This window comes from Cygnus olor, chromosome 1 (genome assembly GCF_009769625.2).
Source record: "Cygnus olor isolate bCygOlo1 chromosome 1, bCygOlo1.pri.v2, whole genome shotgun sequence".
Classification (NCBI taxonomy): domain Eukaryota; kingdom Metazoa; phylum Chordata; class Aves; order Anseriformes; family Anatidae; genus Cygnus; species Cygnus olor.
In genome coordinates this window covers 90189233-90213642 of record NC_049169.1, presented here as the reverse complement: position 1 = coordinate 90213642, position 24410 = coordinate 90189233, and the positions used below count along the sequence as shown (strand labels likewise).

Below are 24410 nucleotides of genomic sequence, written 5' to 3'. Positions count from 1 at the left end.
AGGGGACAACATGGCAAGGCCCAGCCTCCAGTTCAGGGAGAACAAATAGTTAAAGGCCAGCTTCATTTCAAGAAAAATCATGTTTTAAATTTTCCCCGTGGCATAACCTACAAAGTGTCAGCCAGACACAGCCTACCAGCACGTGACACTGAGCACAGCCATGTGCTTCACCAGGTGAGGCCAGAAGTGTGGCACCACAGCCGAGCAGCAGCACAGGTGCTTCCCTCAATGAGCAAGGCCTGACCCAGAGCAGCCAGCCCCAGAGCTGCCCCAAGCCAAAGTACTGCCAGCCCCAGCCTTTGCTTCCAGTTGTTCCCCATTGATCTACATCTCTGACCTTACGCTTGTTTTAACTTCAGAGTTACTTTTACTACTACTGTTGTCAGACGCTTACTGCAGTCAGCTGCAGGATGCTGAAGGAAGAGAGCAGCTGCTTTCACACAGAAGGCTATCACACTCTTTAGTAGACCAGCCTTCACAGGACTAAAGTTTTAATTTCCCTTAAAATGATTTTATCTTAAGTAGAAACATTGACTATACATAATCCTAAGCATAAAAGACAACACACACACAATATTAAGATATAAAGCACAGAAACTTACATTGCATGCATTAACCAACGGCCTCTCACAGACCGCAGGAGCAAGGCACCCCATGAGCATATGTGAGCCAGGAACTGCACGTGTCCCCAGCACAGACAGCACTGTCCCACTGGAATAGGAAAGAGAACAAGAACTCCTGTTGACAACACCCCAGCCATCATGGAATCAGGTTTGAGACTAGTCTGAAGAAATTTCAAATCAATTCAGGAACAGAGCTAGACCTGTAGCTAACTCAAAAGAGGAGGCAGGGCCTGGGCCAGAGCTGAAATAGCACTGCTGGGCAGGGTGGGGATAAGGGTCCCAAGTGAGGTTGATCAGAGCAGTTAAGACCTATTAGCACACTTGGGACCTTGACACTACTATTAAAGAATTCGCATGCTAGGTAATATTAAAGGAGTTGGTAAATTGGGGCCTAGGAAAAGAGGAAGATCCCAGAGTTCAAACACATGTATTCCCAGCACCTCACCTATTACAATCTATCATAAAATGAAAACCCGTACCTTTCTCTCTCTACAACTCTGTTTTTGCCCATAAGTGAACCAGCATTGTTTCTATTTGTATTAATCTTGACTTTTCTTTGTTCATTACCTCCTAGTATACCTAAAGGAAAAATGTGTAAAGAGTATTGGAAATCAAAAAGACAATATCTTTTAATGCATTATTCTAATGCATTAGCCTAGACTCTTATTTAGAAGAGTTTTGTTGTGCACGGGTAATGTAGAGTGGTGTTAGATAGTGCTTAGGTATTTGAATGCATATGACCTTTTCTCAGATATACAAAGAAGGTCAGTAACTTCTGGGGCCTTGTATTGGGTTTAGGTGGCAAGGGTTTGGTAGCAGGGGCCTGCAGGAATGGTCTTTGTGAGAACAAACTATAAACTGACCTATGTTAGTTAAGGACCAGTTTCAGACAGTTCCTAAAGGACCTGCCACTGTCTAGAGCTGAGCCAATAAGTGATGTTGGTTAGGCCTCTCTAGAGCAGATTAAAGAAAGGCGAGGAGAAAGGAAAAAAAAATGTACTGTATAACAGTAGCTGGGAGAGTGAGGAGTGAGGCTGCAGCCCTGCAGACCCCGAGGTCAGAGCGGCAGGAGGGCAGGAGGTGCTCCAGGCAGGCAGCAGCAGTTCCCCCGCGGCCTGTGGAGGTCCCTGGTGGAGCAGGCTGTCCCCCTGCAGCCCATGGGTCCCACATGGAGCAGATCTCCATGCTGCAGCCTGTGGAGGAGCCCCCGGTGGAGCAGGTGGATGTGGCCTGCAGAAGGCTGCAGCCCATGGAGAGCCCCCGCAGGAGCGAGCCCCAGGCCAGAGCTGCATCCTGCAGGGGATCACATTGGAGAATTTTGCTTCTGATGGATGGGCTCTGTGGTATGGAGCCATGTGAGAGCAGTTCTTGAAGAACTGCTGCCTGTGGGCAGCCCCCACAGGCTCAGTTCGGGAAGGACGGCATCCTGTGGGAGGGACCCCATATGGAGCGGGGGAAGGGAGTGACCATAAAGGAGCAGTGGAGATGAAGTGTTAGGGACTGACCCTGGCCCCTGTTCCCTTGCACCGCTCTGGGGGTGGAGGTGGAAAAGAGTGGATGGGAGGAAGGTGTTTTCAGTTTGTTTTTTTTTGTTTGTTTTATTTCTCCCTGCTTTAGCTTGTTAGTGATAGCTAATAAATTACATTAATCTCCCTATACTGGGTCTGTTTTGCCTGTCAGAATAATTGTTGAGTGATCTCCCTGTCCTTATCAAGGCTGACCCTTGAGCCCTTTTTCATTCTATTTTCTGCCTCCTTCCCTTTGCAGAGGGTGAGAGAGCAGTTGTGGTGGAGTTCACCTGTCCAGCTGGGTAAAACCACCACAGACCTTTCCTATTATTTTTGTGTGTATGTGTATTTTTACTGCAACCCTTGCAGCTTTCTTTCTAGGCCTAAGGATGAGATGCCCCAACTCATTCTCTGCTACTTGTTAGGGCTGGTCTCTGCTAGGTGCCAGAGGAACAAGGGCATTTTACAGCCTCTAGGTCTCAGTGTAGGGGAACAATGGGGTCAAGCCACACTTGTGCACAACACTTACTTTCCACGTTGGGTGGAAGGGGAAGGAGGAGAGCAGGGTTGGCCACCCCTGTAGTCACTGATTTTGTGGCTATGACCCCACACCCAGCACTAGTGTGGTTGACTCAGCCAGGGTAAGATAGAGCAGCCCCCAAAGTAGGCATGCTACTCACTGCTGTCTGAGCTTCGGTCCTTGTTGCCAAAACCCCCAGAATCCTCAAAATGGGAGATGGGGTGCTTCTGGGGAAGACATGGGCAAACTGAAAGTAAGAAGGTTTTAAGGACTGCTTCTGCCATTTTATGGTAGGCTAGCCGTGTACCTGTGGTCTTTAATGAACTTTCATTTTATGGTCTCAAGGATGATAATTTTTTGCTAGGAGCTTTATCAGGATACTACACGTGTCGATACTGGTGGCCTTGTGCACGCAAAATGCACCAATGCCAACAGGAGCTCATGAAGGAAGTGCCTTTGTATCAGCAACTGCATTGCACAGCAGGTGGGTGTTCTGCTGTGATGTAACTGCTTTACATAATATTAAGTGCACGATGTAGTGAAAATTCACCCCACAGTTCCAAGCAAAAATAAATGCCTTTCACACCTCATCTGTGGACTGCCTTTTGCTTGGTCCCACACTTGTCCCTCTCTCATTCGTTTTGTTTCTTTAAAATGTGTGCAGCTCTCCATGGCTGTGGAGATAGGAAGACAAAATGTAGACTGAATTTCATGCGTGACTTCTGAAAGCTCTTGGGTCACAAGTTATGAATGTTTAAGCAGTATAGTCTACCTAATGTGATATGACCTATCACATGCAGGTGGTAGGACAGTTTGCACAACTAATTATATATGATATTAGCTGTAAGTAGCAATGTAAGATTTTTTTTTAAGACAAATGAATTTTGATACATTTCTTGGTAATTTATTTTAATAGCCAGTATATGTGGTGTGTTTCTTTTTTAACTTATGGACTTTAAAAGTACACTAATTGAATCAAGGTAAGAAATTGTCTCAGTGCAAAGAATGCCTTTAATTACATAGGCACAGTCTATGTAGCTTTTATGCAACAAATAGATTTTGATAAGGATTGGTTCTAAAATTATTTTTGAAACTGTTTTTTCTGTTCCTGCAATGAAAATTACTGCAATTGTTTCTGCAATTAAATTACTGTTCTCCTCCCTGAATGTTATTTGAGATTTTAAGGTTTTTAGATGTTTAGGTTTATTTAGTCATTCACTTCTTAGCTATGTTGTCAAGCAGAGTTTATACAAGTATCATCAAATCATTAATAAAAATTAAAGTGATATAATTTTTAAAGCAAAATTATTTGAAAACAAACAAAAAAACCTGATTTCACTTCAGTCAAAACACGAGTCATTTCTTAAATGTATCTTGAACACAGCATGACAGGGCAAATGACTCAAGTTTCAGTATTCTGTAGTCTAACTTTTGTCTAAAAATACAAACTGCTAATTTAATAACTTAACTTGTTTTATCCCTATTAATTTATACATGCATATTATTCAATGTATGTTGATCTGCAGTAGCTTAATAAGGTGACATAACTAAACTCAGCATTTTCCTTCCGTTTGATTAGAAAGTAATACATAGAAATAACTTTTTTTCTTTTTTTTTTTTTTTAAGTCAATGATCTGTGATGATGATGTCTGTGATGTGATCTGTGATGTCAATGAGCTGTGATGTCAGTATTTCCACAATACCATGTGCAACATAGTGGCAGGCAACTTGATCATGCTATCTCTGCTAAATGTCCTCTAAAGATAATGGAATAACCTGCCCACCACATTGCAGAGTTGTGAACTCCTGCAATACAGACAAATGAATGACATCTTTGTCAACTAAAATATGCAGGAGAGATGTACTGTTAATGACAAACTAATGATTAATATTCTTTTGCTTAGATGAGGGCAGGAGTAAACCATTCAACCCAATGGAAGCATGCTTTGTTTTATTGCAGATTAGGGAGACTGTATGTATTCAGAATACACCAGATCAAGCAGATCTACTAGTAGCACCCCATCAAATGAAGTTCAACCAGACTGAATGTAATCCCTTTTGCTTATACCAGTCTGGCTTAAACTTGCCAAGTTCACTTGTTACTGTCAATTGATAAGCATTTATCTCCTATGGAAATACATGGCACCTGGGTTTATAGATGCTGTTATGAAATATTCAGTTATCTTTTGATTGCAATATGTTCATTGTAATTATAGTGTTTGCATAGTGAACATAGTGTTTGTGGTTGATGCTCATCAGACTAAAATTTTCCATAAGAGGGTTATAGGCTTAAGTTTTAAATTTAACATGTTAGTGAGGTAAAAGGTACGTGTTGAACGCTAGACTTTCTTAACTGTAAAAAAGACCACAGTTACAGTTTTCAGGACATCCCCCTTTAACTGTGCAGCTTTTTAAACATTTTATATATTAGTTTTGATTTATGTATCTGCAAGGTAGTGGTTAAACATTTTTCAGTATACCTTACAAATAAAAATGACATCACACTTAAACCCTGTAAACTCAGGTGTTACAAATGGAAATTACTTGCTACTCACAGAGTAGTTAAAGATTAGCCTGCAAGTACCTTCTTACTGACAAACAATTTTGAAATGTCATCAGCAGCTTAAGTTTGTTTTCCTTCTTGTAAAGTTATAGCCTTTTTCTGAGGAAAGAAAAAAAACACAGCAATCCAAAGTAAGATAATTTCCTTTTCTGTCTTAGCCTGCATTTTTTATTCTTTTCTTGTTGATAGTACTATCCCAAAAGAATGGAAAGTCACCTACTGCTAAAAATTGCATTGCTATGAAGTGCCTACTTTCTCCTGTCTATGCAAAGGACCTGCACACCCAAAATCCATCTCAGTAAAAGTGTGCATCAGTTTGCCTGAACAGGCCTGGGTCAAAGGGCCATTAATACTTTCCCAGCTGCAGCTGAGAGAAATCATCCTTTAATGTAACTGGACTCCTTGCTTTTCTAAACTGGAACAGAGATAGAAGAGGTAGGACTTGGCTATAAGACCTGAACAGGCCTTAGGTGTAGAATGAGGTTTCTCCTGAGTGGTACAGCTTGTTTCACTGGGATTGTGGCAGTTTGCTCTCTAAGTTCTCACCTCATGATTTGCAGCAGTCTTGAAAGTAAAGTATTTTTACCCTCTGGTTATTTACAGGTAGATTATATCTCTAATCCCAGAGAGGCACAAGAGTTGCTTCAGACAACACAGACTCAGGTAGAAAAGGAAAATGTCACAAATTGCTTCACCTTCTGCTCATATGTAGTCCATGCCTAAAGCAAGTGAAACTGGCCAAACTACATCCATGTGGGTTAACGTAAACTAGGAAGTGCTTTTGAGGAACTGTTATCCTTGTGGTACATCTGAGCATGGAAGACCATAAGACTGACTAGGAGTGGTTTTTTTATAAACATCACTGTAAAAAAAAAAAAAAAAAAGGCACTCATGCAGCAGCAGCAGCAAGGGGGAAGCTTGCACTACTGTTGCTCACATTGGGGAAGTAATGTCTTTCATTTGGGTTTTTTTTTTTTTAGTTTTGTGTAGAGATTTACCCAAAGCTGACAAAGAACTGATTTTTGTTCTTTCCATTATGGACCAGCTGGAACTGAATCAGAGTCCAAAAGCTAAAAATAAATAAATAAATTGAAGAACAAGTACTTCTGTAGGTTGTCTTAAGTGGTTCTCTACAATTATTCCAGTCTTCAAAGTAACAGAGCTTTGCTAAAAATTTCTCTACATCTATAGGAGTTCCCTATAACACTGAGATCTTATAAATTACTTAGTACAGCTTTTCACTTTATTTAAATGCACTGTAAAAGGCATTAACAATGAAATTACTGTTGCGTTCCATCAAAAAATTCATCTTTTTTTCCTGCCAGATTTTTTGTTTCCATTTTTACAGAGCTAGGTGGTAGTCAAACCCCTTGCAATAATCATCCTGGGAGAATAAATTTCTGGGATGCAAACAGCATATATTTTTCAGTGACAGAATATGGACAGTCCAGGTAGTACTAGGTAAACACATGATAACACTGTAAATATGCTTTTTTCTTAAAAATAATTAGAAATTGTAAAGATCTAAATCTGTTAGTTATTGGCTACTACCAGCTGTGAGTAAAGTACTGTACAGAGAAATTTTAATTTCATAACTTAAATGAATTGCTTGATAGACACAACATTGTATAGAAAATGATTACAGACTTCAGTAGTCTCAGTGTATAACATAATAGGGCAATAAGACAATCTGATACTAATGGTAGACATTCTTCATTGAATCTTGAATTGCCTATTTGCCAAAAAAAGAAGTATTGGGGTTCAGTGCTTCTAAAATGAAAACCGAACTTCAATATTACATTTCTTACGAATGTTATCTTAAAACGCAAAAGGCTTTTACTACTTTTGGGTTCCAATTTTGGTACACATTATTTGAGCTGCTTGTTGAGAGCTCAGCTGGTTTGCATGATAATCTGAATATCTCAGTGAATTTGGAGCCTTGAATTAAAGGTAGCATAATACCTAGGCAAGTTTAAAAGTGGGGTTTCCTGAATATATTTAACTTATGATGTGAAAATAGTAAAGCTTATCTAAGCAGAGCTTGGTGCACCAACCATTTTCCCCTAATGATCTGTTCTGGCTCATACTAGCACTGAAGTGAATCCTGTTTTAATTTGTTTTCTTTCTTGCAAGAGCAAGGGTAAAGCAGTGATAACAAGCACTAAATAGCCATGCAGTATACTCACCAGCTAGGTGTAATGATTATACCACTGACTGAGAGAAGAGCAAAGTTCCTACCTAAGGCTTGATGGTGCTACATATGCTATAATTAATACGTCTAATTGAGCATTTTATTGTCCTCAGTAAAGTAAGCTGCTTGTCTTGTTTCCCCTGTCAGTTCAATCTCTACTTTTCAGGTTCAAAATTCAAGGTTGTTGCTTCCCTTGTCAAAGCTTATTTCTTTTTTTTTTTTTTTTTTTTTCAGTTGGTAAGGAGCAATCAAAGCCTAGCAGATATGAGTAGGAAACCACTGGAATACAAGGTAAGCTCTGGGGTATGTTAAATTTCAGAAGAAAACCACTTTCAGATGATGCTGTCAGTTTGCACCTTTTCCCACTCTCAGCTGTATATTCATTTAAATAGGTCATCTACTGAAATAGCTCAAGACTGAAGTTATCATTGAAACCATGAGGGACTGAGGGAAGCAGGATGCCCACACATTTTGGAACATAGTCCAAGATGGTTGCAATTTTTTCAGCCTTTCTCAGAAGCAACTTCCTCTGACAAAGAAAGGAAATGCAGAGAAAGATTACCACTTCTCATTTCCCAAACTTGAACAGCTGACCTGATCTGTTGAAAAGGTTATTTCTCAGTTATCCTTTCCAAGTCATAACCAGTTTCCAGCAGCTGTCTTTTATTTCACCTTCTGAGAACAAACAGAAAACTGCTGAAAAGATGCAAAATCACAGCATTCAGTGATTCACTAATTCACTTAAATGAAAGATTTTTTTTTCTGTCTTGGCACCATCTTGATGGTAGAAGAGGGCCTGATCTGGAGGAAATAGTCTTCAGAGAGAACAACGCAAGCACAGTCAAACAAAATATCTACTTTATATAGATTTAGTCAATGGTGAAGAGGTCATTTAAATTGAAGTGTTCAGGAATGTTACTTGATTTTTTCATTTCAGACTGTATATTTATAGAAATTTTTCTAAACACTACCTGCAGTAAAACTAATGTTTCAGAACAATGTAAGTGTAGTGGCATCTGGCTCTTTGCTTTCACAAGAAACATGTGGTTTTCTTTTTCCGTGATTAGATTATATAAATAACTTCATCTTCAATATAAAAACCTGTAAATTTTAACTTCTAATATATAGATAATCTCAGGTGTATCTCTTAAAATCTCTTAAAATATCTTTTAAAAAGTAAATATTAATTCAATTCCCCATTAATAAGTGGAAAAAGGCTGTGCAGAACGTAAATGACTGAACATTTGTATTTTTTTCAGTTTAAAGAGGAAGGTTGCTTGAGTAAGCAGAGAAAGGATATCTAGTTATTTTATCTAATGTTATTAATTAAGACACATGTATTACTGCCCTCATAAAATAAAGCACATTAGTCTTTTGACATAGCTTAAGCTTAAGGACTTCAAGGTGAATGATTTCATGTGGCATTCCTGAAGCTGCATAAACTGGAAATAGTCAAAGTTACTTTATGGCTAAGAAAGTATCAATTACTGCAAGACTTAATATTTTCTAAAGGCTGACACAAACACACACACACACACACACACACACCAAAAAAAAAAAAGGTTTTCATTGAGCAGCTGATCAAAGCATTTGAGCATTTGTTTGAAGTTAGATATTAAGGATGTTCCAATTTCTCATTATGAATTGTCAGTTTCACAAAATTAAAAATTGTATCACATTTTCACTTCTCAAAATCTAGACTTGCCTCTCTTGTACATTATCTGTTGTTTGAATGGTTACTTTTTTTGTTTTGATGCTGCTATGTTTGCAAGCACATCAGCTACAAAGGGAGTTAGTATCTTAAATTACCATGAGCATGAATGAGCATGTCAGAGAAAAAGGTAGAATCACATAAATGGAGATACTTCAACTAATACAAATAATGGCCTGTATTACTGAACACACACTACTTTCCCAAAGGGTGCTAGCATCCTTTCCATTTTTACTGTATTACCTCCAAAGTACTGCTGATTGAATCTAATTTCACTTTTCATTTTCATTCCTCAATCCTACCATGGCCTATCAAATAGAAAAATGAGTTCCTGGTGTCTTTTCCCTCAGATTTGACAGCTCAATATGTGAGGCTAGCCTTAAGCTAATGTTATAATCACAAGGGGTTTCCTCCTGCCACCATTATCCTGCACGGTTCCATACCCATTTAGCACATTCCAACTTCACTCTAGTTAGTCTTCTTTTCCTTTTGTATCCCCTGTTTGGCAATTCCAGAAGAAAATTAAATTATTGTAACAGTCCAGCATTTTGTAATGCATCATACTCACAACAGAAATCACTCACAGCTTAACAAAATCCAGTCAGTGACATGACTTGAAGTGTAAAACATTAAAAAGTGCAAATGAAGACACAGCAGTTAACTCCTCTTTTTTCTTAGCTGAAACTTATCTTTTGCTTCATCAGACTTATAGATAGACATTCAGTTGGAGAAACCTTTTTAAGTGACTTTTTAAAAACTCTTTAACCTCCTTTCCACTCCAGTCAATTTCAGTGATCACCTCTTCGCTCAGTTTTGGTTAGATTAACCAGTTCCTATCTTTATTGAAAGGTGCAAAGATTCCTCTCAAATTTATGTTGTGGTTTCTTAAATGTAGAAACTTGTTTCTGCCCTTTTGGCAAGGATATATATAAAGCCAAGACATGTTCACTACGGTAACATTCATGTCATGAAATTTCAGAATGCCTATATAAATTCTGCCTCTCAACATCCAAGATGGTGTTTAAGGAATTATGAGGTTTGTTTAATTACTGTTATAAAAAAAATCCCTAATTCAACAATCAAACCAATTATTTTAACTGATGGTTGTTAATCACCAGAAGCTGTAGTACTATCTTTCAAGAAAGCGGTTGTATGGCAAGAAAATTGAGTATAGTACCTTTTTCTTGAGTATACTTACCTTTTTTTTTTTTTTTTTTAATATTGTAACCCTGTATAAACGCATTTACTTTAAGCAGCTTACAAGAAAGCTGTCTAATTTCATATCCTTGCCTTGTCTGTGCCCCAGACTAAGCCCTGGGTACAGCTTTGTCATGCCATTGGACACTCCAAGAGTGAAGTTACTACTTGGGTGCCTCATTCAGTGTTCGTTACGTATTAAAGTGTAATGCTTCATATCTCAAAACTTCATATCTCAAAATTCCAAGTCTGTTACCCTAGACTAGTGTTTGTCAGGCATTGATTGACAAGGAGTCACTCTTTCAGTCTATATCCCCTGCTGTTTGAGCCAGAGCTGAATCTCCTTTTCAGAAATCTGTGAACCAATGTGCACCTCTCCAGATTGGCACTCCTGGCTTCTGGAAGTTACTAAATGGTGACTCTATCACAAGTTTCAGAAAGGCCTTCCAAGGATGAGTTACACTTTCTATGAAAAATATTATCTGTCTTATGTCTATAATGGTTTGATGTAACTTTAGTTCCCACCTGTGTTTTCATCATCAATATTCAAGAGCCATCTAGCGAACACAGGATGTCTCACTCTTAATTTTTTTTTTTCTATTAAAGATGATATATTTAGCTAATTGAGGTAAGGGAGGGTCTGTCATATGCAGTTCTGTGTATATAGGACATCTTCATGTGGCAAGAGGAATGTGTAATATCAAGCATTTAAATTTAGGCTTTAAGTATGATTTCAGGCTACGTCGGTACAAGGCAATCACAAAAGTAGTGACCAAGTGCTATCCATATGATTTTGAAATAGAAATAGAATCACAAACGAAAGTGCTAAGCAGTATTTGTTTACAGCCTCAGATACCTTAGCCACAAAACAGCAGGTTTTGCTAAGGAGCTTGAAAATAGGCCATGCTGGCTGTAACAATCTGAAAGGGAAATCCAGGCTAATATAAAAGTCTTTATCACTCTCTGTTCACAGTCAGTATAAAATCAGGTTTTCAGCTTTTGTATTTATAGCACGCAGGACTTGAACCAAAGGAAGCAACTTTCTCCTGTTCTGCAAAGGTGTATGAACTGTGATACTTCTGTTATCTGAGTGAGATATTCTACCTCTGATACCCTTTGAATCTTAAAATAGAATACATAGGCTGCTCCATTGATTAAACTGAAATAGTTATCAGACTGACATGATACAGAAATAAAAATGGAGAACTGAGCATTAGGTCTGAATATTATTTCAATGCTCTTCATTGTATTTACGTTCTTTTTCATCTAAAGAAATTAAGTAGTTATTACTAAAACAGTCTTACCACAATAGTGTGGCGGGTTCTTTCAAATCCAGTAGCATGTTGTGTACTTCAGATGCACAGCTAAGGGGACATACTGTGGTATGGTCATGAGCTCAAGAGCTACACGTTGTTGAGTGTTCAATTTTCCTGCAAGTTTCAAGTGCATCAGTTGGAGGCACTGAGTCCTTTTCATTGCATACTATAAAGCACATTTTCACTAGCTCTGGGACAGAAGAACAGTATTCCACACATGGTTCTAAGTCATACCATGTTTGTAGTGGTCCTACACCTCATCCTGAAAAGAACTAGCATCTTTTTTTATTTAGTGGCCTGCTTTTTCTATGGTATAATTAAGATAGATATCATCTTGTAGTGGTTGGATGGCAATGTGCCCATTAACTATTACATTTTTGAGGGTACCAGACTTTTATACGTTTGACAACTAATATGAATACGGATAACAGGACATCACACCATCTGTTCAGAACTGAGATTTTAATTTATAGAATCATTTGTTGTACAGCTGATTCTAGTCAACTTTTATCTCTAAGCTTTTGATATTTCACTTCAGCTTGAGCTATGGACATACTTATGAGAAGCAGGTTTGTGACTGAAAGAAGCATACAAACAGTTAATCACCGGCTGCAGTTCTGCATTTAAGAAAAGAAAGACTTGCCTACATAGCTCAGCTAGTAGATCTCTGAAACCTCTGTGTGTTAGTGGTATTGTAAGTCCTACTATTCCAGATAGAAACTATCATCTAGAAGGTTCACCTGCATTGTTCTTTTTTATCCCTTAAAATGTTGTTCAGAAGACCATTATGATTTTTGGTCTTTATTTGAAATTACTTGTCAAATATTTAACTGCCAACATATACTACCCATCTCTTATTTATACAGATTAAATCATTTAACAGTGTACGGTGCATATACATTTTGCTCTTTTCCCTTGCCTTCTGATTTTTAAATATTTTGCATTTTATAGGGACTGTAAACTCAATCATCACTAAGTTCTGATTTTGAAGCCACTGAGAAGGGTAAACTTCTCAATAAGATTGCCTGAGCAGTATTGGCAATGCCCTGGTGCCAGAGAGAACAATAAGCAGTTTGTTTTATCAATTACTCAGATACATTAATGTATTTTTTTTTACCAATCTGTAGTTCATCCCACCATGTCAATACCAGTCTCTTAGAATAAGAAATGAAAGAATCTCTTACATGTAGATTAAATTGTTTAGCTTGTATAATCATACATAAAATGTGTGCCACGAATAGACTCATTCCTTCAACAGAGCTTGGAGAAAAAGATGCATATTTCCCTGAACAGTGGTTAACAGTTCCAAATTCTTGTGGTCATACCGAAGAGGTGAACGCTTAACATTTGGACCTCTACCTATGACTCATGCTGCTTTTATTCTGAAAGCATCAGTCTTAGCTGGGTGGCAGAAATGCTGCTATTCTGCAGGTTGAGTTTCAGGAAGTGGATAAAAGCAAGAAAGCTGTGCCCTGTGGCAGTGAAGTTTTTTCCCCTTGTTAACTGGATTTCTGTACAGTCCCTGGACTGTCCTATAGCCTGTATCCTATGAGCATGCCTCCCACCTTTCCGTATGTGTAGGAGGGCACCATTGCCACAGTTAGTTTTACTGTCATAATCATTTGCTCCCTGGCTGGCATTGTCAAGGCATTTGGAGAATGAATTTCATGCTTTTTTTGTTGTTCTAGGCCATACTGTCAAGACAGAACAGACAGATACCTACAGCTTCATCATTGCCAGCAGCAGACTGCTGGGTTGGCATTTACTGATCAAAAGAAACACTGCCTGAAGAATTTCCTCTGTCCAAAGATAAAAGGAGTACAATACTTTCATGGTAAATTTGTTTGAACGTCTTCAGTTACTACTCTTCAGCCATGAAATAAGAAGCTGTTTGTAGAGATCACATTCCCAAACAAACGACGCTTTGGGAAAAGCCAGATGCTCAATGGTAGTTAAGTGACACATCTTTGTTGTAGGTGTCACAGCAGTCCCAACCGGAATAGATTTTCCACAGTTCCCCCACACTGAATTAGCTTCTGCATCTATTTATCACTTATTGGTCAGCAAGTGCAGCCTCTCCCCTAGAGCGAATACGTAAAAGGTCTACAAATGTTTGTTGCTTGTGCAATAGGTTGTTCAGTGGGTCTACAAGGGCTCCTCCTCATTAAATACTAATGCATCAGCTGCTGCAAGGATTAGGAAATCTTAAGCTGAGTGTCAGCTTCTGGAGGCAGATAAGTTTCTTTTAGTGAATTCAAAAGGGTTTTGAAGCTGAGGGGTTGATATGTCTCTCATGAATGGCTCATATAACATTTAAACCAGGAAAGTTTTCTTCCATGTTTAGTATTTGCAACAATTTGAGCAGATCTGAAGACTGTCTTTTGTTATCTTAGTGCTAGGTCTTAGCTGGGGACTCCTAGTAGCCCCTCTGAAAATCCCATCAGTGAGAAACTCAAGCAGGCGTTGAGCTCAGGAAGGATTTGGGGGAATGAGCACCTGTCACTCGGCCTCACTGTTGTGACTAAAGGGAGCTTTGCTTCTATGGTATTTTCACATAAAATATATAAGCTCTTGGGTTCACAGCCTTTGAACTTCACCAATAAGGCCAACTGCTTGAGTCACTTAAAACCTGCAGGAGAAGGCAGAAACAATACCACCCCCTGCCAGCTGGAGACTTACTCAATTCATTTATGCTTTATTTCAGCACACTACATTTCCAGCTAAGCCAGTGTACAGCAGAGGTCATAATTTGTTTTTCTTTTTTACATCACTTTGATTTTGACACCCTTCAGTCCCTCAGTTAAAGATCTTAAGAGTTTCTCAGTGCCCACAACTACCCATCTTCCAGCCTTCTATCTTACTAAAAGCCCTGGTGTGTTTTTTGTTCTAATATGTCTAGGTCTGTCACACAGAAAAAATAGCTGCCTATAGAAAGTTCAGCTGAGAATAAAACCAGAATGAGTAGCTCAGTTATCTATGTGACTACTTCCTATTGTCATAACAATCTAATGTATATATTTGAATGCTTTCATCAAGACCTGAAGGGGATCTGTTAAGCTTTAAACAGAGCCATGATATCTTCAACTGTGTAAATTTAAACACTCCTGATATGTGATCCCTTGCAATCTCTGATTGTATCTGCATGCTTAAACTTCTGCAGGAGAACCAGAAGCTGCTTGCATGTACAAATCCAGGTAGAAACGCTTTAATTCTGTAATCTGCCTTTCCAGACTCCCTGTTTCCAACCTTACTAAGTTTTACTGATTTTATTTTACCTTCCATCTTCCTGTGTTTAGCTAGAAGATGCATTAAACACAAGAGCTAACCAAGTTAGTTGTGTTGGTAGTGATATGATTGTAAGTATTTTACTGAGTTACAAATACTTTCACACATATGGCATGTACCTGTGTATAGCTTGCTCATTAACATTAAGAAAACGATGGTAGTACTTAGTTTAAAGTAGTAGTTTAATTCTTGTCTTAATCAGAAAGTTAATCAGCACTAATACGTAAAGCCTTCTGGTCATAAATGCATGTGGTGAAGCTTACTAAACTATTCCCTTCCTGCTATTTTTACCTAATTTGTAGAAAACTATTTCATGACCCAGAAAATTTGTCGTACCAATGACACCAAATTTTAGTCCTTTGGTATGTATTGTGTCAGAGGATCTTAACCCATTTCATCTTGTACAAGTTCATGCAGATGGCTGCAATTGAAATGCATCTATCTTCTCTACCTTCTCTTGTCTGTTTAGAAACTATGCGTTGCCTTGAAAAATAATATGATACCATTAAATCCTGAGTATAATTTCTAAAATGTGGCTGCTGAATGAGGATGAACTGTTGAGAAAAAAGACGTTCATCCAAAGATGAATCACATTTGGGTTAACCTAGGTACAACTTTTATCACTGCAAGTACTGTAATTCCACAGCTGAAAAATCATTTTTAACTTTTGGGGCAAGTTAAACTTGTATTGCAGTGCTGTTTGTTTCAAAATCTCTGACCTTTTCTCCAATCAGTAGCAATTCCCCAGACTGCAGGTGTTTGCTTTAGACTATCTTTTTCTTTTTTCTTCTTCTCTTCTTGCCACGATTCATTTATTATAAGTTAGAAAATTACTCCTACTTCCACCCTCCCACATGATGTATTACTACTGCCTTTGAGCTCACCCTCGCAGATTTGCAGGTGCTGATAGGACCAAAACCAGTAGGCCCAGTATCTCCCACAGCACAATCACTGCACTTGAAGAGCACAAAAACTGCATGCGCATCAAAGACACAAGCTGTGAATGTTCATAATCCGCTGCTGAAAATGTGCATGTCAGCAGGTCCTTCCATGTCAGGCTCTTTAAAAGCAGGCCAAGATCTAGGCTAAGAATATTTGTATTTTCTTTAGCACACGCTTGTAACTTAACAGTATGCTTTTGGGGACTTTTTTTTGTTCAGCTTTTTGCTGCACGTGATAGTTTTCTTTCAAATAGCAGATAGAGGTTAAGAAACCCAGCATATAATCTCTTACTTCACTCTGTGTATGACCCTCTGGTCTTTTCAGGGATTCAAGTAGAATGCTTTGGCAAAGTATCCCCAGCTGGATATTTTCTCCTGTTTACATTATATTTTTCTGCTGGATATTAAGTTATTTTACGCCCATAGTACTCAGGCTAAGCTATTAAAAAAAAATCCTAAAATATAAGGTTAAGCCTCTGTACATCTCCAGATAATTGCAATTATTTTAGCTTCTTTCATTATGAATAAGTTGGTGTAAATATGTTCTGACTTACCAACCTTGCTTACAGAATTCCCAAAGAATGTTTTCAGCTTTTGTTGCACAAGATCTGCCTTTTGTCAACTACATAACCAGAAAATTAAGTACCCTCCAGCACTGATTAGCAATAGAGTTCATAAACTTTACTCTGACTTGTGCTTTGCTAAAGAGAGGAAATTGTCATTTCCACTTTTCTTGTAAAATCAGTGTCTAATATTTGATCAGAAAGGAGTATACCAGATACCAAGTACGTTGGTTAAAGCTGACTCCCCCCTTCACTCTCTAGCATTTTGTAAGCAGTTTCCAAAAATGCAGGAGTGGAATTAGAACGCTACCTTTCGCCTTTTTTCCTAATTTCCATGGAACCTATCAAAGTTGTACAGTAGTTCTTCGACACACTAGAACTTTCTCTCTCAACATTCAAAGGCCTTTCTCCAGTGAAGGTAGATTAATACACTTTTCCAGTATGTTTTGTTTTGTTTTCCCTATAGAAGGAAGGAATTCTTTTTGCATCCTTCTTTGTGATCAAAATGAAGCCTGTCCAAGTTTTAAGATCCAGAATGACTTCATTTTTTTAATGAAGACATTAACCACCAGAGAGAAAGCTTTCCTTGGAGACATAGTTCAGTTTGTTGCTATCCCAACAGGGTGCCTTAGATCTAATGAAGTGAGGGAGGTCCTAATTATATAGCCCAGTGACAAAATATCACTCTTCAGGGCAACACAGAGGGATGAAAAGGTTAGAATGACCTTTTCATCCCTTTCCTGCACTGGTCTTAGATAAACTCTAAAAAGGAGATTTGAAGTCTGTACTGCTTCCAAGAGGGACCAAACTGGAAGAAAAGCAGAAACCTTAAATGACCTTTTGCTGAGAAGGAGAAAGGTTATCAAACCAAATGGCGAGAGGTTATTTACACTGTTTGAAAAAAAACATGTGTAATTGGTTCAAATGATACTTAGCACCAGATTGTCTCAACAGTTTACTTGAGGCACTTTTGATCAGTTCAAGTACTTAACTTTGTGTTTATGGCATAAGGTGTTTAATTAGTTGAAGAGCTTCTTACTGTGTGTAGCAAATATTTCTTTACAAATCAAATAATTTTTGCTACCTAGAAACAACATTTTAAATATGTTAGCACTGAAGTCCTGCCTACCTTAAGCTTTGGTTGGTGTAAGACGCCATACAGGGTAGTGCCCATTTTTGAAGAGGAAGAGACAGAGAACTTAAGTACATCATGGTAAAGAAATAAAATCAAAATATTAAAGAATGTTTTGGCTCCTTTGACATCCAACAGAAACATTGCCTCAATGTGCCGTCTTTGCTAGAAATTACAATTCCATTGACAAAAATCAGACCAAAAAGCAATGATTAAGAAGGTGTGAAAAAGAAAAAAATGCTTTGCTTTTCTACACAACTTTCAACATAGTAAGTTGTGTGATAGCAAGTGACTCCACACACTATTTCATTTATGGACTTTTAAAAATAATCAAAATTAACACTTCTGCAGCTCATCTTTTGTCTTTCTTTTGGTTACATATGTGACTTCAATATGTTCACTTTCATATCTGTTATTTTGACACTGGTGCATCATTAATTAGTGGCAACATGATTTTCAAATTGCAGACTGAGTGCTAGCATGCAATTAATCAGAATATGCTCCGCTGCTAAAGACATTTTCCTTCAGTGAAATGATGCCTAAGGTATCATATTCAAGAAAGAAAAGGGTGCTTTCTAATTCAGACTTAAGATAACTGCTCATTAATTACAGTCTGTGAGATACAGAAGAAGCTTTACTGTATTTTCGTAGCTTAAATTGTATAATAGGTGTACTTAAGAAATAGTTTTTCCTACATTCTTCATTTATTAAATATATCTGTTCCTTAGAAATGCAAGAGAGTCTAGTTGTATGGATAGTAGTCTTAAACTCAAAGTAATTATAGTTGATAGAAAATAAATTCTGATAGGTTCCTAGGGAGAAAGTGTTTACTCTGGTCCTAAGGGCTTTCTAGTTCATTTTCTGTATAAGATTTTTGATATGCGCTCTCATTTGGGGACGTGTCTGAGCAGTCAGCTAAGAACACCTCTCATCAAAAGGCTCGTATCATGTGGAAGCAGGGCTGATTTTTTTTTTCCTGTTCATTCTATTGCTTATAAGAAAATGTGATGTATGAAGTAAAGGATTCTAGTCTTCAAGCTTCAACAATCTACAGTTTGAGAATGATTCATAGCTTAAACTTCCAGTTATTAGTTTCCATCTCTTTCTTGATTTTTGCATCAAGACTTGCCAGCAACAGTCTTGCATGGAAAAATCTTTATAAGTTTCTTGATAGTTCCTGCCAGTGGAGAGACTTCATATGGCCAATGTTTCTGGAGATAAATAATTTAAAGCCTTGGTCCTGTACAGATACACAGAAAGGAGGAGAAAGGAAGAAAAATGAACTGTGAAACTAAAGGAATATTTGCCAGTGCAAGCTGAAAACATCAGGCCTGTGGCAGCAGCTTTGGGACTGACTGCAACTAGAAGCCCTGGGAGTTTGAAACAGTCTTTCAGTAAAATCACTTAAATCAGCCTGTAGAGTTGGTGCATTAACAAGCTGTTCTGGGACAACCCCCAACACAGCAGATAGGCATCAGCAGCCTTGCTGTCACAGCTGGCTCTTGGCCAGGGGATCTGCAACCCCATGAAAAGCCATCTCTCAGAGAACATATCCCCGGCAGCTGCCCAAGGAACACCATCTCCTGTCATACCTCAGGCTGAAATTATGCTCAGAGCAACATGCGGACTGGGTGACTGGATGAGCTGTGCCCAGGTTCACTCCAGGAGCTCCAGCAGATGTGATGAGACAATGCCTTTTTGATAAATGTTTGTAAGAGCCCCTTCCTGAGTAAATCTGCTGCACCCATTGGCAAAGGAGGTAGGCTTCCCCATGGTGGAGACCACTGTGCATGCTCACAGGCTGGCAGGACTGGAGTATCATTACCCCTACTGCTCTATAAAAAGGCTTTCTAGTGACAAATATGATGAGAAGTGATGCTTGTGGTACATAACTGAACAGGGCTGAGACCAAGAATGTAATTCCATCCTGGCTCGTGAAAGCCATAAGAGAGCTCTCATCTTCATCAGTGCCAAGAACTTAAATTAGTAGAGATTTCAATTAATTTTAGATAGTGTGGCCAGTAGTTTCATAGCTAGCTGAGTGAGAAGATAAACTTCACTATCCTTTCAGCTTTCCTATGGGTTTACTAAACTCAGATTTGAAATGTTTTTTAAAAGCCCTGGTATTTGCATACACTTCTTCCATCAGCAATTTCTTGCTGCTGAAGAGTGAATGCTTAATTCAGATTTTCTTTGGAAAAACACATGCAAGCTACTGACATTTTTGTTTCTGAGTATTATTTGTATCCAGTCAGACACAGTCATTTTGCTTTCTTACTCTGTTGTGTGGTTATAGGGTTGCCTACTGCAAGCTTCCTCAAGATAAAAATAAAATATGCCTGGTCCCCATTAGTTTGCATAGTCACAATATAAGTCCATTTGATGACCAATCCAGAAATTCTTCCAGCTGAAGCACCTCTAGCTTGGATGACAGTCTTTATAGGGAAAAAAAAAAATCTGAAGCCATATTTAGGAGCTTATCTCACAGATTTCACACATGGCTGAATGTCACAGTGGTCATACTTAAGAGTGTACCTGAGAAAAATTGTGTACCACAGGAAACTTACTGTGGCCTTCATGTCTCACAAATAATTTCTTTTCAACAAATATTTCTTCAGACAGGAATAAAATAAATTACAGAAATCCAAATCTAAACAATGCTGCCCCAGAACACGATTTACAGGAAAGAGTGACTTTGGAATCCCTACATAGACTTATATATACAATTCATTTTAAAATATTGAAGACGTTATCTTTAATCCTTCCAATACTTAAGTAAACCTATTTCTGAAAATAAATAAAAAATTAAATAAATAGCTTTCATAAGCCTAATGGTGTGTGCAAAGTCTGTGCCTAGTGCTCTGCGGACTTCACCAGAGCTGAGTTAAGAAGGATGAGTGAAGAGAGCATGTCATGGTTATAGCAATTCAGATGAAGGCTCAGTACAAGCTAGAATCCAGTTTCTAACAGTGGTCATAACTGAACACAAAAACAATTAAAAAATTACAAGGCAAGAGCAAGGGGTTTAAGTATTTTGTATTTAATTTACTTTCTTCTCAATGTGCAACAGTTAAAAGGAAGATGCTTCAACAATTCCTTGCTGTGGACATTCCTGTAGCTTCTAGATAGTCCTTTATTTTTTTGTAAAGGTATTAACTAAAGGTATGCACTATATGTTTTTATACTCTGCTACAGTCATTTTATAGAGTGATTATGCAACATAAGTTCTGCAACAAGTGATTGTGTTGCAGGAGGTGTATGCTTTGCTTCCATTTGTTGCATCTTCATCAAACTGAACTTCTTTCCTCATTGCTAAGCATTGCTTATCTCTTGAGCAGATATATCTTTAATGAGACATTTTTTCCTCATTTCATGCTCAGGTTAACATCATCCGCCACTACATGATGCTGATTGTAACAGCCTTTTAATATGCCCTTCTTATTTGCTTTTCATTCTCCAAGTCTGGATGAAATACCTAGTTTTATCTGAATAACAGAATGTTTTCTTGCTCAACTAGTGCATGTAAAACCTAGTAATTCTGAGCCTTTAATAAATTTCATCAAATATTTTTCAGGTTGGATTTTCCCTCCATGGACGTGATTCCTTTTCCAAGTATTAGTGGCAAAAGTAGTTTTTTAAAAAATCACTTCTAAATCTCCAGTTCAAACTTTAATACACTATGCTATAATTGCCAAAGATTTGCTTTTGCCATTGGGAAATTATTGTTTGATGATGAGCTTTGATATCGCTCTTTTTTTTTCTCTATGCCCTTGCATAGGAAATTAAATACAGAAAGCTGATTGAAACACAATACAAAGAAAATGCGAGCATTGTACGTAATATGTACTATCTTAGCCTTTTATTATAATGTACATGACAATGTGTTTTTATGTTCTCTGGTTTGTTCTAACAGTAATCTTTGTTAGAGCACTATATGATATAATTTATTGTATTTTATCCAGTAATGATGCCAATGCAACTTGAAGACAATAGTTGCAATAGTCTCAATACTTCTTCAACCTTCTAGTACGTTCTCATATTCACAATCAAAAATATAATAATCTGGACATCAGACCGAGTTTTGGAACTATTCACAGAAATGTCCATGAAGAGGAAAAACAGTAGTTGCTATATTACAAAAGAGTTTGTGATTACAGATTCCAAAGGCTGACTTGAAAGCAACCACCTAGAACTGTCAGAAATAGAGAGGCAAACATGCATGAATTATTCCCCGGGCAGTTTTATCTACACCTATTTTCTTTTAGAGTCTGAATGATCTCCTATTTTTTTAATTCAAAAATTGTCCTTTCCTGTAGTTGTAAGATAGTATCTTTTGCTAATAAGACTTCTGCATTTGCCAGTTAGAAAAGAGTCTGCTTGTTTAACCAAGCAAAATTTTTAAGTTGGAATTTTCTGTCAGCCATATCTCATTAACACATACACAACAAGCACAGTAGTATAGCAGGACAAAATATGAAGTCAGTAATTGGTATTTTCCTTCTGTCATTAGCATCTTTCTTTGGGACCTACTTTTCTGTAAGCCAGTATTATATTCTCATCAAGGGGTATGATACACTAAGCTCTACATTGCTGTTAAAATTGTCAGACTAAATCAAGACACAGATCTAACATACAACACTAAATGTTCAGCTGTAGCAAAATAGCATAGCAATTGCTAACCAACTTGTATGATGTACTGACAACTGTGCAGCCCAGCCTATTAACTGGCAAAGGCAATTCTTTAAATACTTTACATGGACCCTGTTTCACAGAAATCAAAACAGGCAGAACTTGTGAAATTTCTTCAATTTCATTGTCCAGATAGTATATTACTTTAACATAAATTGCTGGTAGTAGGTTTTTCCATTTAACTACATCAAGAAACTCTGAAGAGTTAATTAAAACATTGTATTTCGTTCATGGAGCACTGTTATTTAAAGTTTTACAGGCATGAAGCCTTCAAGTCATCAAACGATGAGATGAGATTTCCTTTACTCCTAGACATCGCTTCACCAGCTGCCTTTATCAGAAAGCACAACACAGCGATCACCTGGAAACATATTGATCCATATCCTGGCATCCAGCGTACCAAGTCTCATAGTTTGGTGAGAATTCTCCTCTGCTGTATTATTCTCTTATTGTCTTTGATAACAAGCAATCAAAGAGGTTATCTTCAAAGCTCACATTTCTCCAGAAACACATAATGTAAATGTATGGTACTCTGCTTGTCAGGTGACCCCAGGTAATTTAACACCAGGTAAGATTAATGCTACATTTATTCTAGGACACATGGTACTGAGTTCTTGATCACAACTTGGAAACATTACAGAAGTGGTTCAAAGCACTTTTTCACTTAGAGGAAACCTAAATATATAGCCAACATTAATCCCTAGCTCCAACTATCATTTCCATTTGAGACATGCCCCAAAATAAATGACCAAGTCAACTGCAGTCTGTCTTCAGAGGGATACTTTTAGAATGGACCACGACTCTAGTTTTATAGATCCCATTTGTCTGGGGGCATTAGTTTTCATTGCTATGGAAGCAAACAAATTTTCAAAAGCTACTTGGCATTTGTTAGTGTGCTAATGAAATATTCTTAAAGTTTGTCAGAGACTGATTCCCATCTCATATACAGAAGGATGCTTGGCATGATGTTATTTCTTCTGACATTTATCTCCTTTTAGTAGGATGACTGACACCACAACATTGCAGTCAAAATTAGCAATTTGTAAGTTGCATGATACATTTCTCTTCATAGACCTGATCAGCTTTTTTTTCTACTAATTTTCACATAAACCAAACATGGCAGTGTAATGGTGAATAAATATTAGACATTATTGTATCATAAATCTCATCTTAATTTTGCATTTCCTTTTCTAACCTTGACTCCTCCCCATTTTGGTTAAAATTTTACTTCTTAACTCAGTCTTATGGTCTTAGTAATTTTTCTTATTCACTTCTATGTTACAGTTGACTGAAAATCTAATAAGATATATCTCTGAAACCTTCCCTCTTAATTTCAATCACTATTTTCACTACCTGATTTTCCTGTGTTCCTCATAGGAAAGGTTGTATTCATTCAGTGGTAATTTTTCAGACATTAAACTCACCAGTCCAATTGGCCAATCTTAAACAATTGACAGACATATAATCTAAGATACTCTACTAATTACTCATCAGCTATGAGCCACTGGTTTTCACTGTATCCAATTTCATTAAGTATTGCAAGTGTACCAAATTAAATAATATGTTAATATTATTAATGATATATATAATTAATAGTAGATATTTGTGAACTTGGACTTTCACAACTTTTAATCTAGCAAGCTCATCTCAAAAACCTTACAGAAGTAATGCAACAACTTGAATGGAAAATAACCATGAAGGTACCCTCACAGCTATGCTAGGATATATTTTACCTGTATTCCAGGTTGTCGATATAACCACAAAGAGATTTCAGCATCAGTTCAGATTATATTAGGCATTTGTGATATTCAGTTGGTTCAGCTCTTGAGAGATTTTCATGTACCGAGAGTACCATTGCTCTCCAACATGAAGTACCTCTGTAAACACAAAACACTACATCTGGCAGGTCACACATTCAGCATTAAAAGAAATGGAGGCCAGGTAACTCATACAAGTCTAGCTGCTTCAGGAAATGTACCGTTCCTAAGTCATGTTGGTAGGGGCTGTTGATCAGCTGTGGCTGATTCTAACCATCCATTTTCATCCCACAGCCTACAGATTTTTAAATAAAATCTTGAACAGCTAGCAGATAAAATGTGTGCACATATGTTTGTGTTGTGAGAGGAGGAGGGAAAGGGCAGGGAATCAATATTATAAAGAAGCAAAATGAA

The 24410-nt window shown here is 37.7% G+C and overlaps 1 long non-coding RNA gene across 3 annotated transcripts; it reads left to right on the top strand.

Moving 5' to 3' along the window:
- Window positions 1-252: 252 nt before the first annotated feature.
- On the top strand, window positions 253-14949 carry LOC121075534. Of its 3 annotated transcripts, none has more exons than XR_005823004.1 (5): window positions 253-771; window positions 3016-3135; window positions 7640-7696; window positions 12581-12632; window positions 13318-14949. It is a non-coding gene; the product is annotated as an uncharacterized LOC121075534 (long non-coding RNA). The 3 variants fall into 3 exon arrangements; XR_005823005.1 differs by lacking the exon at window positions 253-771 and adding an exon at window positions 2398-2433; XR_005823003.1 differs by lacking the exon at window positions 253-771 and adding an exon at window positions 2537-2904.
- Window positions 14950-24410: the final 9461 nt, after the last annotated feature.